The sequence below is a fragment of the Canis lupus genome, chromosome 26 (assembly GCF_011100685.1).
Source record: "Canis lupus familiaris isolate Mischka breed German Shepherd chromosome 26, alternate assembly UU_Cfam_GSD_1.0, whole genome shotgun sequence".
NCBI lineage: Eukaryota > Metazoa > Chordata > Mammalia > Carnivora > Canidae > Canis > Canis lupus.
The window spans coordinates 35,672,489-35,688,794 of record NC_049247.1 but is presented as its reverse complement, the minus strand read 5'-3'; the positions used below and the strand labels follow the sequence as shown (position 1 = coordinate 35,688,794).

General features: G+C 46.5%; 1 long non-coding RNA gene across 7 annotated transcripts in view; it reads left to right on the top strand.

Moving 5' to 3' along the window:
* Positions 1 to 7,151: 7,151 nt before the first annotated feature.
* Positions 7,152 to 16,306, top strand: part of LOC111092577 — a 64,861-nt gene continuing 55,706 nt past the window's right edge. For 3 of the 7 annotated variants that reach the window (XR_005379526.1, XR_005379522.1, XR_005379520.1), the window contains exon 1: positions 8,121 to 9,474. This is a non-coding gene — a long non-coding RNA (uncharacterized LOC111092577). Of the gene's footprint in view, positions 7,239 to 8,120; positions 9,475 to 12,545; positions 14,882 to 16,306 lie in introns of those variants that run through there. The other 4 variants (XR_005379523.1, XR_005379525.1, XR_005379524.1 and 1 more) reach the window with 4 other exon arrangements.

Genomic DNA, 16,306 nt, shown 5'->3' with positions numbered 1-16,306 from the left:
TTGGGAGGATACTCCAAGCAGTCTGAATGATTTTGTCTTATCTTCAAAAGCAGATAAAGCTTTCTCCAGCTGGAGGGGAGGGCGGGGAGGAAGAGGAAGAAAATCTGAGAGAGTTTAGATGGGGTCACATCCCTGAGAAAGGACCTGAGCCCTGCAGTTCATGGAGGCCACCAACCTAGGAGTGGAGAAGGGGAAATAAAAGAATTCACACACGGGAGACCTAAGTCTTATGCAAACGAGATAGCAAGATCCCAGAGCTGTCCTGACCCCAGAGCTGTCCTGACTTAGAGCACCATCATGCTCCCTGAGCCCTCAGGAGGTGCGGGGACATAAATGGAAGGGGGGTGGACGGACGAGGGAAGGTCCAGGGACGAGGGTGAGGGATGTCACAGTGTGGAGGGCCAGCAACAGACAGATAGGCACCTCTCAGTGGAGGGTGGGGGAGCCATGGCCAGCCTCCTCTGATGGACAGCCGCCTGCTCCCTCAAGAGCTCCTGGAATATACATGAAGCCTGGGGAGAAAAAGAACAAAGAGACACTGAAACAGAAATCAGGCTGTTTGAAAAAAAGTAAAGAAAAAATACTCAGCCATTAGAAACGACAAATACCCACCATTTGCTTGGACGTGTATGGACCTGGAGGGTATTATGCTGAGTGAAGTAAGTCAATCAGAGAAGGACAAACATTGTATGGTCTCATTCATTTGGGGAATATAAAAAATAGTGAAAGGGAATAAAGGGGAGAGGAGAAAAAATGAGTGGGAAATATTAGGGAGGGAGACAGAATATGAGACACTCCTAACTCTGGGAAATGAACTAGGGGTGGTGGAAGGGGAGGTGGGCACGGGGTGGGGGTGACTGGGTGACAGGCACTGAGGGGGGCACTTGATGGGATGAGCACTGGGTGTTATGCTATACGCTGGCAAATTGAACTCCAATAAAAAAAAAAAAGAAAATGGACATTAGGTAAAATTAAGGAACTCTGAATAACTCTGGATTTTAGTTAGTAATAGTGTATCAATATTTGTTTATTGTTGTAAAATACACTATACCAATATAAGATGTTAATACTAGAGGAAACTGGGTATAGGGTATATGGGAATTCTGTATACTAGCTTCTCAATTTTTCTGTAAATCTAAAAGTGTCCTAGGGACCCCTAGCTGGCACAGGTGGTGGAGCACGTGACTCTTGACCTCAGGGTCATGAGTTTGAGTTTGAGCCCCATGTTGGGTGTAGAGATTATAAATAAATAAACTTTAAAACAAGTGTTCTAAAAAAAAAAAAAAAAAAAAAAAAGAAAAAAAAAGAAAGCTTGTTTGAGAAATATAAAAGAACTGAATTTAATCTCACGAGCTTCCTATCTTCTAGATGATTGATGGGGTAGCAAGGATCTTGAACCTGGTTAAAGTTCTGGATGATTTGAGGAAGTTTTGGTTTAGTTTATTTTAGAAGCATGTATCCTATATCCAGTAAAGAAAATAAATAAATAAGTGTCCCTCTGGTTTGTCTCTAGCGGCCAATCTAGTGCCTACTGGTCAGTCCTCATTAAACATTTTGCATTTTCTCTCTTTTCCCTTAATTAGGGTTTTTTTTTTTTTTTTAAGATTTTATTTATTTATTTATTTGAAAGAGAGAGAGAGAGGTAGAGCAGAGTGAAAGAGAGAACATGAGCAGGGGTGGAGGGGCAGAGGCAGAGGGAGAAGCAGATTCCCCGAGGAGCAAGGAATCCGATGCCGGGCTGGCTCCCAGGACCCTGGGATCATGACTTAAGCGGGAGGCAGATGCTGAACCCTAAGCCACTCAGGTGTCCCCTTCTTTTCTAACCACCGCTTCTCCATTTGTCCCAGTGTCTGTTCAATATTTAATGCTCTTGTTTTCTTTTATATCCTCAACTTTTTATTATGCATTTTTCCCAAACAACCAGAAAAGCTGAAATGCAAGTACAACGAACACTGTATTCATACCACACAGGTTTAACAATTAACATTCTGTGTTTGTTCTAGATCTTTCTCTATATGAGTGTGCACACATTTGTTTTCTGAAATGTCTGAAAATAAGTTTCAGACAGTGTGATACTTTCACCCTTAAGTTCCCCAGAACGAGGGCCGTCTGTCACATGAGTGCAATGCCATTAGCACGCCTAAGAAAATTAACATCTTTATTCAGACTTCCCCACGTTTGCCAAGGACTATCTTTTTGAGCTCTTTTTTTTTTTTTTTCTCTAAAGAGGAATTCAATCAAATCCCACGCTGTGTGTGCTGTCCCATCTTTTTCGGCTTCTCTTAGCGAATACTTCCCTCTACACACTTTTTTTTTTTTTTTTTTTTTTAGGATATTCCTTTTTTTCTTTTTTTTTTTTTTTAAGTCTAGACCATTTTATCCATAAGATGCTCCACATTCTGAATTTGCCTAACTGCTTCCTCATTGTGAAGCGTAATACGTTCCATCTCTCTTGTATTTCCTATACATTGAAATTGAGGTCAACAGCTTGACTCAGGGTGACGTTTTGACAAGAATAGGTCATCGGTGACATTGTGTGTTTCGTGTTGCCCCAACATCAGGACTGACAAAATGTCAGGTTGGCCGCCGTTTGATCCGTTGGAGCAGGTGTTTACAACCCGCTCTCTCTACAATAAGTCAGTCATCTGGAAGGTCATTTTACACTCCTCCTCACCCCATTTGTCCTTCCTTCTTTCACGGCTTTGGTTCTCAACCTATTGCTAACCTCAAGGAAGTTATTTCATTTCCCTGAAACGTTTTTCCTCCATCCAGTAACTAAAAATAAAACACATGGTTATTGTAAGGCCTCCGTGAGGTAAAGGATGCGAAGCAGTTTTGTAAACTGCGAAGTGTTTTGCAATTGTGAGTTCCTCGTGTTCCCATAAGGAATAAGTTTCAGATGATGCTCTGAGCGGCCTTCTCATTCGGGGGAAGCCATGGTGTTCTCGTATCTTCTCAACAACCAGTTCTCCAAAGACAAAAAGCCCTGCTGTTTAAATTTTGCCCGTTTCGGAGGTGTTAATCCTTCTGCCCTGGCAGATTTCAAGCTGCCAACTCCATGTGAACCAAGCTACAAAATTTCAGAATATTGAATAATCAGCTCTTTCGAGCTTGAAAAAACCATACCAGGGGTAGGGTTGCCAGATTCAGCAACTACAACTACCGCCAATATTTGGGACATATTTATACTAAACAATTTTTTGTTGTGTATCTGAATTCAAATTTAATCAGGTGTCCTGTATTTTATTTGGCAACCCGACGTGGTGAGCATGTCTGTGTGTGTTCGCATGTGTGTACGTGTGTGTGTTGGGATATAACTGAGGCCCTTAGAAAGACAGGCACCCTCCTCCCACAACAACTTCAACCACAGAGGGTCTTTATGCATTTGGCTTATTGGCATTTTTTTCTTCCCTTTTCTTCATTTTCTTTGGTTTTGTCGGAAATATTAGACCAGAATTTCCCCAATCTATACTCTGCCTTCATCCTGAGTCTTCAGGACAAAAAGGAGACTTTGAGGACAATTAAGAAGTTTATCCGGGGGCACCTGGGTGGCTCAGGGGTTGAGCGTCTGCCTTTGGCTCAGGGTGTGATCCTGGGGTTCTGGGATTCAGTCCCGCATCGGACGCCCCACAGGGAGCAGGCTTATGTCTCTACCTCTCTGTGTCTCTCATGAATAAATAAAATATTTTTAAAAAATTGTAAGCAATACGATGAACAATTTTTTAAAGTTCTAAATTATTTCAAGAGGATTCCTACCTCGACCAAACTCAACTCCAGCACTTTTCAAAACACACATGTGAACACAAAAGTCAGTCATCATTAAAAAATCTAGACATTGGGGTTTTCTTTAGAGAGCGGGTAAGAAAATGGTGACTAAAAACTCTGGTGGCCGGGATCCCTGGGTGGCTCAGGGGCTTAGCGCCTGCCTTCAGCCCAGGGCGTGACCCTGGAGACCCCGGTTCGAGACCCAGGTTCGGCTCCATGCATGGAGCCTGCTTCTCCCTCTGCCTGTGTCTCTGCCTCTCTCTGTGTCTCTCATGAATAAATAAATAAATAAATCTCAAAAATTAAAAACAAAAACAAAAACAAAAAAAACAACCCTGGTGGCTTATAATAGCCCCTGACAAAGAAGCTTCATTGGCAACATTCAGGAGAAGCAGTTCCTTTTAAGATTATGCGTGTGTGAGATAAATTGAAGCCCTGAGCGTGTCTGCCATGGCCACACTGACTGAGGCAGGATATGCCTCTGCCCAGATATTTATATTACAGAATATATAAGAAATATATGTAGTTTTATTGGGGGAAGAATAGGGAGAAAAAGTAGTTTTGTGGTTGTTTTTGTGGTCTGAGTGGGCTCATTCCCCCCAAGAAAACATGCATTTGATCCCGTGGTCTACCTGTATTGACCAGTCCCCCCACCCCACCCCATCCCAAGGGGAACCGCCGACTGGGGGGCTTGGGCCACCGAGGTTTACTTTCTCGCAGTTCTGGGGCTAGAGGGCCACGGGGAAGGGGAGGGCGGGTGCTTTCCTCTGAGGCCCCGCTCCTCGGCTTGCAGACGGCCTCCCCCGCCCTGTGGCCTCCGTGACCTCCCCTCGGGCCTCTCTGCCTCCCTCCGGTCTGCTCACAAGGACGCCAGCCGCAGTGGCTTAGGGCCCACTCTAGGGGCCTCCTTTTAGCGTAATCACTTGTCTCCAGGCCCCATCTCCACATCCAGTCCCATTCCGGAGGGCCGGGGGTAGGGACGTCACTACAGGATTTTGTATTTTTTAAAATTTTCTGCGGGGGGCGCAGGGGAGGCCCACCACCCGGCCCACGGCAGCATGTGCTTCCCCGTCGGTATTCCGAGGAGATTCGAGCTGTATGTTTCCATTTCTCTTTCCGCGGGAAAAAAAGTCAACGATTCAACAGTTTTAGTCAACACGCAGGCCTGAGGGTGCACAAGGCCCTCGGGTCCCTTCCGGCCTTGCTCAGAGCACAGTCTTTACGATGTTCTAGAAGGTTCTGCTCCATCTGCTCTCCGCAGCGCCCTCTCCTGAGAGCCAGCGTCCCCGCTCTCAACTGCCGCTGGTGGTGCCGGGCTGGGGCCACGAGGCCGGCTCCCCGGCTGAGGTCTGGGCGCCGCACTCCTGGGGCAGGGAGGTCACTGCTCCCTCCTTTCAGTCACTTGGTCCTCCTGAGCGCGTCCCTGGCCCACGCTCTCAGGGACAGTCCCCCACCCTGACCTTCCCTGCTTTAGGTTTTTTTTTTTCCTCTGAGGGCTTTTTTTTTTTTTTTAAGATTCTATTTATTCATGAGAGACAGAGAGAGAGACAGGCTGAGGGAGAAGCAGGCTCCCTGCAGGGAGCCTGATGTGGGATTCGATCCTGTGACCCCGGGGTCACGGCCTGGGCCGAAGGCAGCCGCCGCCAGCCAGGCTGAGCACCGGGGCCACCCGGTGTGAAACCAGGGCCAGGGAGGCGCTTCGGGGGGATCTTCTTTCAGGTCCACCTTTGTGGAGAGGACGGGAGCCGCGGTCGGGGGCCCAGGCCTTGGAGGGGGGCAGACGGTCAGTCGGGGGCGGTCTCCCGTCTACACCACCTGCCCAGGGTGGGCCTCGGGCGCCCTACGAGCCTCGGCGCCCCGGGGAACCCAAGTCATCACCTTCGCAAACGGGCTGCGCCGGCCGAGCGGGGAAAGTGGGGTGATTAACGTTTTGCGGCCCCAGCCTCAAATCTAGGCTCAGAGGAAGTGTCACAGCTGACGTGGCTGGAGACGCGGGGGGACGCCCACCCTCCAACCCCGCCTCAGTTTACCCACGGGGCCTCCAGGGGTTGGCTTTCTCTCCCCGCCCTTCACCGTATAGGGATCCCCTTGGAAACCGGTTACCGCACGAGGTCATCGCAACTGCGGCAGCCTCGTCGAGTCGTGAAGCTGAAAAGCAAATTAAAAAAAAAAAAAAAGCAAATTAAAGAAAAAAGCAAATTAGGAAAAAAGCAAATTAAAGAAAAAAGCAAATTAAAAAAAAAAGCAAATAAAAAAAAAATCCAGGATCCGCCGCCACGGCCAGGACCCTGCCCCTTGCCCTCCGGTCGCACACACTGTCGTCTATATTTCGCTCGCTCGCTGTGTCGTGCGCGTCCCCCGCACTTGGAAACGTTTCTCAGAGAATCGCGAGTCGCGGGGACCCCAGCCCCGGGCGGCGGCATCGGCGGCGGCTCCCTCCTGCGCGGCCGCACCCGGCGGAACCTGCGACGCGCCCCGGCCCGCAAGGACGCGCTGTCTGGGCGCCGGGGTGTCTGGCGGACGGGGCGCGGCCCCCGCTGGCGGCGCACGGGGCGACGTGCCCACGGCAAGGGCGAGGCGGGCAGCGGGCGTCAGGCCTCGCCACGGCGCGCCCGGGCACGGGGCTTGGGCGGCCGCCAGGGGACGCCCCTGACTTCTGGGGGGCGGGGCGGGGTGAGGCGGGTGTGGACCCGGAGAGGCCGCTGCTGCCCCCGGAGCTCAGGGGAGTGACGGAGGCCGCTGCTGGCCCCTGACCTGAGGTGACTGACAGAGGCTCCTGCTGACCCCTGACCTGAGGGGAGTGACAGAGGCCCCTGCTGACCCCTGACCTGGGGTGACTGACAGAGGCTCCTGCTGACCCCTGACCTGAGGTGAGTGACAGAGGCCCCTGCTGACCCCTGACCTGAGGTGAGTGACAGAGGCCCCTGCTGACCCTTGACCTGGGGTGACTGACAGAGGCTCCTGCTGACCCCTGACCTGAGGTGACTGACAGAGGCCCCTGCTGACCCCTGACCTGGGGTGACTGACAGAGGCTCCTGCTGCCCCCTGACCTGGGGTGACTGACAGAGGCTCCTGCTGCCCCCTGACCTGGGGTGACTGACAGAGGCCCCTGCTGCCCCCTGACCTGAGGTGACAGAGGCCCCTGCTGGCCCCTGACCTGAGGTGACTGATCCTGATCAAGGCGTTGAGATCCAGGATTCATTACTAGTGACCTCTGACCTGGGGCTACGGATGACCTCCGACGTGAGGTCGTGACGTGAGTGACGTAGGCGTGGTGACGCACGATCGGCGACCAGTGACCTTCGACGTGAGGTCAGAAGGCAGACGGTCCGCTCGGCGCGGGCCCAGGCGCCTGCGGGGCAGGAGGGCGGAGAAGCCGCGGCGGGGCCGGGGCTGCTGGCTGCGCTCGCGGCCGTGGAAGACCCTCGGGGCGAGAGGCGGACACGGCAGGGCCTGCTGGGCGCGCTGGGGCGGTCAGTGTTCTTCCCTCCGGGAGCGGAGGCTGGAGTGGGGGCGACGGCGTGTGTGTGTGTGGGGGGGAGGGGCGGGGCTCGGGCCGCAGAGGGCGGCGCCCGGGGAGGGCCGCGGGGGGGGGGGGGCAGAGGGCGCTCCGTCGGGGGCGGCGCTGGGAGCCCCGCGGGGTCCGGCCGAGGCCGCAGCCCGGAAGGCGGAGGGCGCGCATGCGCGGCGGCGGGTGAGCGGTACCGAGGCGCGCCTCAGGCCTCGCCCGCAGCGGGAAGCGGCGGCGGTGACTGGCCGCAGGGAGGACGTCGCGCGCTGAGGCCGCCTCCCCTCGCCGAGGCCCGCTGCACTGCGGGGTCAGGAGCGCCGTCCCGTCCCCCCCCCCCCCGCCGGCCGACCGTCTTCCCGGAACGGAGTCTGCGTTCTGCCTCGGGCCGTGCCGCCGTGTTGCGGGCCGCCGCCTCTCGGCCTTTCGCGAACGATTAAAACTCGATGAAGCCTCCCCGAGAGCTTCGCGATCCGAGACACGTGCCGGGAGCGTTCTTCGCCGTAAACCCGGACGTGAGCCTTCCCTCTGCCGCTGAGGAGCACGTCACTCGGTTCTTCCCCCATCTCGGTGTCCCCATCTACAAAATGGGACGGGATCTGTTCTCATAAAGATTGGGGAAAAAATTGTTTGGATTCGTGCACGTGGAGCATTTGCAAAGACTGAAAAGACGAATCGCTGTTCATCGTGACGGTGATTCCGAATATTCTTTTCTTTTCTTTTCTTTTTTTAAAGATTTTATTTATTTATTCCATGATAGTCACACAGAGAGAGAGAGAGAGAGGCAGAGACACAGTCAGAGGGAGAAGCAGGCTCCATGCAGGGAGTCCGATGCGAGACTCGATCCCAGGACGCCGGGATCATGCCCTGGGCCGAAGGCAGGTGCCAAACCACTGAGCCACCCAGGCATCCCCTCTATTCCCTCCTTTTTTTTTTTAATAGCCAAAAAAAAAATAATAATTGCCTTCCATATTGTCACTTCATTTTATGCAGGACTTTTGTATCCTTAATTACTTCTCCTTGACTTTGAATTTGGGGTTGTATATATTTTTTTAAATTTTTATTTATTTATGATAGTCACACAGAGAGAGAGAGAGAGAGAGGCAGAGACACAGGCAGAGGGAGAAGCAGGCTCCATGCACCGGGAGCCCGACGTGGGATTCGATCCCGGGTCTCCAGGATCGCGCCCTGGGTCAAAGGCAGGCGCCAAACCGCTGCGCCACCCAGGGATCCCCTGAATATTATTTTCTATACCGGTAACTGAATCGCCTAAGTCGGTGGCATCTCCACCCCCGCAGCCTCATTCTCCCAGGATACAGCGGTCAGCCTAGGCGGTCAGTACTGCCCTTTCTAACCCTAAATGCTAATAATTCTCTGACCCTAAGGCAAGGTGTGTATGGCCTGAGGGATCTGTTATGTGATTTCTTTTCAGATACGTGTACAGGCCTCCCTCTCCACTCTTAAAAATGAGACATTAAAAAATTGATACATAACAAGTGACTGAAAATAGTGGAAAGTGCCTTCAGAGAGCGTAAGGCGAGCTGTGCCTGCTTGCCCTCAAGCTGCGGGGTAGCCCCCTCACCACTTTTTCGGCCCACGGGGACGTGGCATATGACCGTCTCTTACAGGTGCACCGGAAGAAGGGCCAGCTTATCAAACAGAGTGAACAACATGATGATTTTCACAGCTGTCACGGACTCTTCACCGGTTTCCAGGCATCCTTGGCGTGTGACCACCATGGACGCAGCCTAGCACGCTGGGCACTGAGGGCAGCACATGAAGGGTCACTGATCAGGCTTAAAGTACAAGAGCTGATGCAGGTGATCAGCTTTGCCACACTCCTCCCAGAAAACCTCTGATCCCCTTGCAACTCAGTAAGGGCAGAATTCAAGAGCTGTCCCAGAGTCTCTCTGCCCTCCCTGGCGGAAAGTACAAGGCCCGTTATGTAACTTTCAGCAAGCTCGTTGGCTAAGTTTACAACATTTGGTAAAACCTCTAATTTGCATGTGCTTTCTTTGGATTTTTAAGTCTGTCCAGTTTTGTCTGGTTTTGGAGCATCATCTTTGGAGGGAACGTCAAACAGTTCTTTGGAAATTCTGACCAGTTCCACCAACCGACTCTGATGGGTTGGACCTGTACTTTCACACCTACCTTCGTTTTTTGCAAATAAAATGCCCTAGTGAGAGCTGTAGGGATTTATGGTGAGTGAACTAAAGATTTTCTTTCTCTGTTTCCTTTGACTCAACGTTTGAGAGCACTAAGTGATGTGGTTAGCTGTGAGTGTGGGTTGGCATCCATAAAAATATTTTATACCCTAAAGTAGGCAGAGCCTCTGACTGTGGGATGAGAGAACCCTCAGCGAAATGTATTTTGGCAACGTTGTTATTTTTGTAGTGTTTAGTATTGTTTATCGTAGCCTGCTCTTGGGGGCAGTTTTCTGTATTTATGTCTCCGTCCTGTGAGGGCTTAAACATATATATCTTACTTCCTTTGAGATTGCCAAGATTGTGCACTGAACAAGTATTTACTGATCATTCATTAATAAAATAACAAAGTTCTTTCATAAACTCTTGGGACAAATTGAAGAAAGTAAGAAGCTGTTTTCCTCTGAATAGAAAATAAAATGGCATTCATTTGTGTTTAGATAGAAAAAGCCCTGGGTATTTTGTCCCATCTTAAACCAGTTTCCTTGTACTACTATTTTATTTAGAATATTTGAGTACTTAGAGAAGTGAAATAAACCTCCACTTTTTAAAGGTTAATTAGTCCATAGAGCTTTCTGTACAATCTTATTATGGATAAAAGTACATCTTTAATAGCTAAAAGTATACTCAAAGAGAGATCTCGTAAGGCTAATTTTTCCAGACTTGTGCCTTGTTACTTAGAAAGTACACTGAATCGTGGTATATCGTACTTAAGCGTGTTCTGGAGTAAGACCTTATAGTACTCGGTGTCTGTATGTCATTATGGATCGGCACAAAGTAAGAGTGGTTTATCCAAAAGTACTGCTAGCTTGAGAGTGACAAAGTACTTACTATTCTATAAATATATTCCACATACAGTTGTTAAACACAGATCATTTCAATAAGTCCGATACGTTTTTATTGATCCTTTCCCATCCAAATGTTTTTGAGAAGCTTCCTGTTTATCTGTCAGACAGCAGCGTATGGCAAGTCCATCCTGGAGTGTCTGGAAAGTTCATCATGCTCTAGATCCCTGTGTTTCCATCTGTCTGAACAAAATTAACCTGTCCTCTGTCCCATTCCCTTAGTCACCCATCCTGCTAAAGTCGTTACGGGTGACACGTTACACTCATAAATAACACATTGTTACCTCTTTGTAAAGTTAATGCTTTCATGTGAGAAGCGGGCAGAAGTTTCAGACTTTTTTTCAAGTCGGTTGAAAAGAGAGCTTTGAGCAGGTAACCTGGTTTATTATTTTTTGAATCATATGCTATTATGCTGCTACTTGCCATTTACTACGCATTCATCTACTCTGGAGAGAACTGACGTAAGTATGTGTAGAAGGTAGGATAATTTTCCAGGACTTCTTGGCCATTCTGCCCAACTAATGGATGTTTGAATAACAGAAGACACACATCACATGGAGTTTGGACTGGGCCCATGTTTGTACAAGAGTTTCTCTGTTTTGGGGAGGAAAAGAATGATGTATACATGGCTGGCACTTTAAAGAAACACCAGCCTGTCTAGCCAGTCATTAGTGAGGTATGCCGTTGAATTAGTGGAAGACTTCCAGGTATGCACTGGTCTGTCCTTGTGTAAGCAGTGAATCAAGCCCTGACCCTAGGCCAGGCAGTGCCCAAATAGCAAGAAGGTACTAGATGTTATCTCCTCCACGGGATCGGATTTTCATACAAATTTAAAAAGATGTGGACAGAGGTAACTAATATCAATCTGTCTTTTCCTTTTAATGTTTTTATTTAAAAACATTTCAATCTCTTCGAGATTTTGAGAGGATAGGAGTATATATGTATTTTTTTACAAAGCACTGAACTTGAAAAGCAAGTGGGACATTAAGAACAAAGAAAGCCCTACAAAGTAGCTCAGACTTCATTATTACAGACCTCAAATTCTGTTTTAGGCTCTGCCACTGTGATGATGTAAATGTACACGTGACTCTTCAGCACCCCACTTTCTCTGTCATCTCCTCCTCCTACGTCAGAGCAGCTTTTCCCTTTGCCTGTGTTTTTAAGGCCCGTGTTCTCAAACAGCGAAATGTTCTCTTAAAATAGTTCTCATCTTAGCAGACTGGTGGTTGAAATAAGCTACCTGTTGTCCAGACAAAGATAATCAAAATATGTAGGAATCGTCTCTGATCCGGGGATTGAGTCTCTGGTTTGAAGAGGTCAGGCTCTCCCTAGAAAGGAAAGGGCTTTTCCTGAAGAGTTTTCTAAGTTTATATTAAAGATTTAAAACCTACACTGGCAAGTACACACAATTCAACACATTCCAGTTTTCATCTTTGCTCTGTACAGTCCCACCTGGCATTGCTTAGCGTGTCACCCTTTCATCGCTCTCAAGCGAGTCTTCATGGTTTCTCCCGATAGACCACCTTCTACTTTTGTTCTCATCCTCCTTTGTCCTAGACTCTGCTTTCTTCCCTTAAAGCTCAACCCAAAAGCCACAAAAGCTTTCTTGGCAGTCCCTGCCCTCAAAATGGCTCTGCTCCTGTGGTCTAGCCCATGAAGTTCAGTACTTGTCAGTGGATCACCCTGTAATAATATAATCATATCTAATGGTGTGCTGTTTATATCAGAGACCTGTTTAGGTGCTAAACCCATGTTAGCCGATACTCCCAGCAATCATACGAAGAGGACTCTCTTTTTTTAGAGAAGGGAGGGTAGAGACTGGGACCCTCCCCAGCAATCAAAGACACACGTGCCTGTGGGTTTGACCACCATGTACCTCTATGAAGACTCTCATCCTTTATATAAGTTTTACATCTTCCATAGTGCGCAGCAGAAAGTGTGTTATCACTAAATAGTGACTAATTTAACGTCAGAATTAAAGACCAATTATACTTGAGTGTACACAGTCTTATTTTACATTGATGTTGAAATCTGGGAAGAAATAGCAAAGAGTGGCCACTTTAAGAGTCTGTTTAAATCCTTGACATCACCGCGTTTATGTGATATTTGAGAGTTCCAAAGGAGCCAGTCGGTGACCATTTGGATTTCAGGCATTGCTACTTTAGCTATAATAATGATAAAACTTTTACATTAATTTACAACTTTTCCTCTCACCTTGGCAAGAACCCAGCATGGTGCAGAATGGGAGACAAAAGCAGAAACGTTGAGAAAATCACTACGTGTTCACAGTTGCTCTAGGACCTGATAGAGTGAGAAGGGTTCCATGAATCATGAATCATGAGGTAAAAGATAGTCCCAGGTTCAGCGGCTAACCACAGAAAACTGCATGTAAACCAGTTAGCCCTTGAGAGGGACACAGACTCCACATATGTACAGCATGCATTTTTTAACCACTTACCTGGGAACAAGAGATAGTAATTGCAAAAATGAGATCATGGAAGTGCTTAACCCCGTGACCATTTCAGGCGATGCTGGCAAAGTGCTAACTGCACCAAGAATAAAAAATAAAAATAAAAGTGGGTGATTTCATATCCCAGATGAATATCCAATTTACTGACTAGCTTAAAAATAATTTTTCTTGCCCACTGTAAGTCCAAGAGTATTTTTAGTGCTACAGCAGTATAAAAACAGCAACAGAAAACAAGATTTCTTGTTTTCTTTCATTCTTCCCTCTCTCCCACCTGACTTGTGCTCACCCTTCCAATGTCAAAGACATGTCTGTAGCATAGATGTGGGCTGTGTATGTAAGGTTTATGGTGAGTCTGTTCTATATAAACATTTTTCAGGTTGATGATCAAAGACTTTTGTAAAATGCAAGGGATCCAGACATTTGTCCTTTATATTTCGACTGTAGTATCAAGTTTATTAGAAAGCTAATGAGTAGTGAAGTACTGATACACTAACAAGAAAAAAACACAACTTACTAACATCAGCATAGCAGTTGCTATCCTAAAATCTCCTTCCCTGACTCCCATCTGTACAAACCCAGTACAACTTAAAGGATGACTTGATTTCTCTTCTTCTTTAAAAAAAAAAAAAAATTTAAGATACAATTGAATTTTCTAAAGCTTTTTACTTTTTTCATTTGACAAAAGTTCCCACTTGCAATAGGCAGTTGTATGTCACCTACAAATACTGTTGCAAAAGGAGATGACCATGGGTTGGAAAGCTGTAAATAGGAGTCACATTGCTATACATTGTGAATAGAAAAGTGGAAAGAAAGTATCTTAGGAAAAAGAAAAATGGATCTATGAATATGGCTTCACTTTTAATTCCACTTTCATTTAGACACAGCAGTCCTTTGTTTTGCAAATAATTCTACATGGGAAACTTCGTTACATACAGTTTACCATAAGAGAAAATGGCAAAACACTTAAAAAATTTTTTATATAAATTTTTGTGCAGAAAGACCAAATTATATTTTTAGGCACTTATGAAAGATTTAAAATATGATTGTATTCTAAAGGTTTTTGTTTGTTTTGGAACCATACCACAAGAGAAGTTTTCGAAGCAATTAATTTCTCGAGGGAATATATAAAAATAGCTAGGTTTAAAAAAATTCTAATATAAATACAGGTCGCCTCTTTAGAAGTAGATTATTTTGATAAAGTTCATTTGTAAGTTAATGGTTTGAAAGTTAACATACCTGCTTAGAGATAGCAAAGCTGAAAAAAAAATTGCTGAATTCGGCACATTAGAACTACAAAATTGTGAGAAAGACGTTCTTAAAATACCATTAAGAGTGCTTATTTCTTAAGTCATGAACTCTTCAGTTATTCCCTGAAGTAGTGCTCTATAAATATTCTTAAATTTACGTCAAGGGATTGTTAAATAAAAAAGCAATCTAAAAATGATATTTACACGGTGATATTTGCGGGAAAAATGGTAAGTCAAGATAAAACCATATATCTGTTCATATGCATAAAATACATGTGTGAGAGATTAACATGCCAGCATACTCATTGCTTGGTCCCTCTCTATTTCTCGTTGTCAGAGTTGAACCCTAAGGGTACTCTCAGTCCATAGGGAAGCAGAAGCAGGAATTTAAAGAAGCTGCTGACCCAAGACTAGGAAAGATTTTGCTTCAGGCTCCAAATGTCGAGATGATTTTTCTCCTTCTAAGACTTGTGAACACGGGTCCAGAGAGGAAGGAGCAGGTAACTGGAGTCCTCACTGGAGAGGAGGAAGCTTCTCGATAGGACCAGGGAGTCAGGTAGAGGGACCTTGGCCTGTACTTCTGCTGGTGTAGACAACAGGCCCTGCCATCTGCCCCTGGGGGCATCTGTAAGCCCCATCACAGGGATGGAGAATTGGATACCGTGTCCACAGTCAGGAATTGTGTACACAGTTGGGGCAATGGGAAAATGCTTGGGAAGGACCTAGAGGAAGCACATGAAAGGGATAATCTTCATGACCAAGGCCATTTGTGGAATTGGGGGAGATGGGAGAATTTGGGGGTATTCTCTGTTTTAAAGGTTTTACAACAAGAAAGTATTTATTTGATGTGTAATCCAAAGAATTTTAACTCATTGATTTAAAAAATAAATCATAATCAAATACTTTAAAATTTATTCTTGACAGCTGATGATTTTTAAAAAAGTTTAAAAAGTGTTACCCGCTGAATGTCTGTATCCCCCCCCCCCCACCCAAATTCACATGTTGAAATCCTAACCCCCAAGGTAATGGTATAAGGAGGTGGAGCCACGAGGGGCGTTGAGGTCGTGAGAGTAGGGCCCCCATGTGTGGTATTAGTACCACAGCCCACAGAGCTGTCATCCCTGTCACCACTGAGGGAGGAAGCATTGTGTGAACCAGGACGCAGTCTCTCCCCTGACACTGAATCTGCTGGCTCCATGATCTTGGACAGTGAGAAATAAATTTCTGTTATTTACACACCACAGGTCTGCAGCAGTTTGTTAGAGCAGCTCGAACAGAATAAAACAGGAAGCAAATGAAAATTTTAACTGAGACTCCAAATGCGTCTTTTAACTGAGACTCCAAATGCTCCAAAGGCATTGCTGAGAGATTTATGAGTTGTATTAGTTACGTCTAATTTCATGTCAAAAGACATTATTTTCCTTTTCCATGGTAATACCTCTAATCATTTATTACAACAAAATATCAGATGTGATTTAGGTTGATTTGAGAGAGATGGAAAAAGAACCAAAAAGGGAAGAGAAAGGGGAAATGTGAAGGACTAAACAGGATATGTGTCTATAGCAGCTGCCATTTGTTGGCATTTATTGAGCGCTTTTTGCATGCCAGCTCCTAATTTTAGCGCTTTACGTAAATTATATAACGAAGTCTTCGAAACAACTTCAAGAGGGAGGTGTTGTTACTACTCCATTTTACATTTACAGTTGGACAAACACTACAACTTGCCCAAGGCCACAGAGCTGGAGGGAGTGAAGAGAGGTGACCCTTGAAAGTTTGACTTTAGGTGTGAACTGCCAGCCAGCATATCTGATTTCCTCCTTCATTGAGTGTAATGCAAAATAGCATAGAGGACTTTAAGGCTGGGGATGGAAAGAGAAGAGTGGAATGTATGCGGGAACTGGTACAAGAGGGAGTCAATTCTGGATCAACCTGTTTCTGTAATTACCACTAGGTGGCAGTGGTGGCCCAGGACACCTTAATTATTTTCAGGAGCAAGAGGGTTAAACCATAGGCCTTAGGGTGATAGGGAGTGAGAAACTGTACAGTCTCATTCAATGGTATGAGATGTTCTTGGATCAAAAGTGACCGCTAAAGGGACCTTTCTGACTCTGGCTCAAGACAGGCATGGCATATTATCTATTAACATTCTCATCAGTTTCTTCTATCAACCTCAAAAATTGTCAACTACAATTAATAATATCATCTCGATAAAGAGATAATTCTGTGCCAAGTATCATGTATTTGTCAGTTGATAAAAAGACTCCATC